At 49.5% G+C, this 2,454-nt stretch overlaps 1 pseudogene; it reads left to right on the top strand.

Moving 5' to 3' along the window:
* The first annotated feature begins 618 nt into the window (after positions 1 to 618).
* Positions 619 to 2,454, top strand: part of LOC123038781 (scopoletin glucosyltransferase-like) — a 14,489-nt pseudogene continuing 12,653 nt past the window's right edge.

The raw sequence follows: 2,454 nt of genomic DNA, 5'->3' as shown, positions 1-2,454 counted from the left end.
GGCCCACCCGACCTCAGGTGCACCATCCTCACCATCCCCGTGCAAGCTTTCATCATCCGCTCCATCATCGACCTCTCTTCCCTCATATCCAGGCCAAATATGTGGCGGATATGGAGCGCCCGAGCGCGCCCAGACGCGTCCGCCAGGTTGAACACAGCCCACGCTGGCCCACCCGACCTCACGCTGGGCCACCTGACCCCACATATATCCCTCCCGATCCGTTCACCGGACCAAACCCTAGCCACTTCACTTCTCACCCCTCCACTCCCCTCCGCCACACAAACTCCCGTTCGGCAGTCTCCGTCCGTCTTTGGCATGGCAGGCAATCGATCCGAGTCGTTCACCTCCAAATCCATCGACCCCAAACTCATCCCACGCGGCCACGAGGTGGAGATGGCCGTCCGACTTGTGCTCCGCCACTCCCGGGAGGAGGCCCGCGCCCGGAAGCGCTCGGACTCCTTCTATTGAGAATCCATTACATCCGCCCAGATGGCGCATGGATCCGGCACTAGGTGTATTGTCGCTGCCTCGCGCGGAGGCGATGTGGTCCGTCTGGCACCTGAACGCGATGGCGGACGTGCAACCGCTCCATTGGCGCGCCGAGCATCGGAACGCACCATGGGCATCGTCCGACGAGAAAATGGCACGGCGTGCCCGCCGTGTGAGGCGGCGGCAGCCCTCGCCGCGGTGGACGTCGGCGAGGCGGAGTCACATTTTCCTGCGCCCCATATGAAGCAGCAGTCCGGGCGCCACAACCGCGTGTTGTGGACGTCGCTGGCTCGTCCCAGGACGGATCCATCATCAATCTGACGTCCACCGGCACTGCTCGGGTTCCGTGCTCTGAGCGGAAGAGTAAGACATGGGAGACGGTGGCACCTTGAGTCACAGGAGCCGGTTCGTGTCACATGCCCTACTTTATCTTGCCAACTACCGGACCAACACTCGGAGGGGCGCAGCCGGCCGCCGGACATGGACACGACGGAGCCGGACGAGGTCCGCTTAAAGATCGTTGTGTTGCATGTGATAATATAGATTTGAGGTTTTTAATTTACGGTTTTGCTAAAACTCATTCAGCTGAGAAACTTTTTGGCCTCATTCACTTTTTCCACCATTAGATCCAATCACGTCACGATTCGTGTTTTGTCCAGGCGGAACGCTTGTAGCGACAAGGCGCGGCCCATTTGTTTTGTCGCACGCCTGTGATGGGTTTTTGTCCCCTGGGCTTGTGTGGGCCTGTAACGTTGGGTCTGTTCTTTTTTACTTTTTGTCCTATAGGGTGCAGGGAACAAGTGACATCCTTTTCTGCATTGTTTTTTTCTTTGTTGTTTTAGTTTTTATCCATTATTTCTACTTAACTTCCAATTTTACCTTCCATTTCTTATTTTTTTCACTTTTTTGGGTTGGGAGAGAACACGTAAAAATATTTTTGACTAATTTCTACGCGGATGAGATTTGGTTAATTTTTTAATTGTACTAGAAGATATTTTATAGTACTTTTTTTGTGTTTCCAGTTTTTTCTCTCATTTGTGTTTTCTTTTTTTATGTTTATCATTATTCACATTTTTTACTCACAAAGAAGATGACAGTAAGATTCATTCTAGAATGGAAGAGAGCGTGAAAGAAGTTATGGTTCCCATGATTTGCTTTATATCCTCCGACTACAGTACAAGGGACGAGTAGTAGTTCTAGTTTCTTTTGTTGTTGTTGTTGTTGTTATTGTTGTTGTTCTTTTTTTTTGCAAGTTCATATTTTTACTCATGCTTCCCTTTCTCATTTTTCTTATTGACGTTCTTTCTTCTTCATATATTAAAAAGTTCTTTTATCTCGCACCACACACGCAATAAGAAGCGTAATGCAAGACACGTAATTGCAGCGTTATAACTCGATTGCACCCGCATGAGCACAATGCCAATGCAACTCGGGTCGAGACGGGTGTTGCCAGGGCCAGTTGGATGTCCATCACTAGACATGCATTTGCAAGTGTTTTAACCCGACAACAACTGCATGCCCACAAAGATATTGCAACTGATGTCAAGCAAGGGTTGTCGGGCCAGTTGCATGTCGACAACAACTCGATGTCACTTGCAACTAGGCTGCTTTTTGTGTGATGTTTCATAATTGCCCCAATTGCAAGTCTACCATCGACTCGCAACTACGAGGGCCCGCATGTCATTTGAAAGAAGATCACTGACTTGAAACTGTTCTTGTGTGTTGTTCTTATTGTTGCCCTAGTGCAAGTCCACCATCGACTTGCAAGTGGGGTGTTTACTCGATGTCACTTGCAACCCAACCCTGGACTTGCAACTAGGTTGTTTTGTGTGTGTGTGTGTGTGTGTGTGTCGTTTCGTAATTGCCCCGGTTGCAAGTCCACCATCGAATCGCAACAGTGAGGACCCGCTTGTTGTTGTTTGTTGTTGTTGTTGTTGTTGTTTTTGTTGTTGTTGTTGTTGTTGT

The sequence above is a fragment of the Triticum aestivum genome, chromosome 2B, assembly GCF_018294505.1.
Source record: "Triticum aestivum cultivar Chinese Spring chromosome 2B, IWGSC CS RefSeq v2.1, whole genome shotgun sequence".
In the NCBI taxonomy this organism is placed as follows: domain Eukaryota; kingdom Viridiplantae; phylum Streptophyta; class Magnoliopsida; order Poales; family Poaceae; genus Triticum; species Triticum aestivum.
This window is presented reverse-complemented; position numbering and strand designations above follow the sequence as displayed.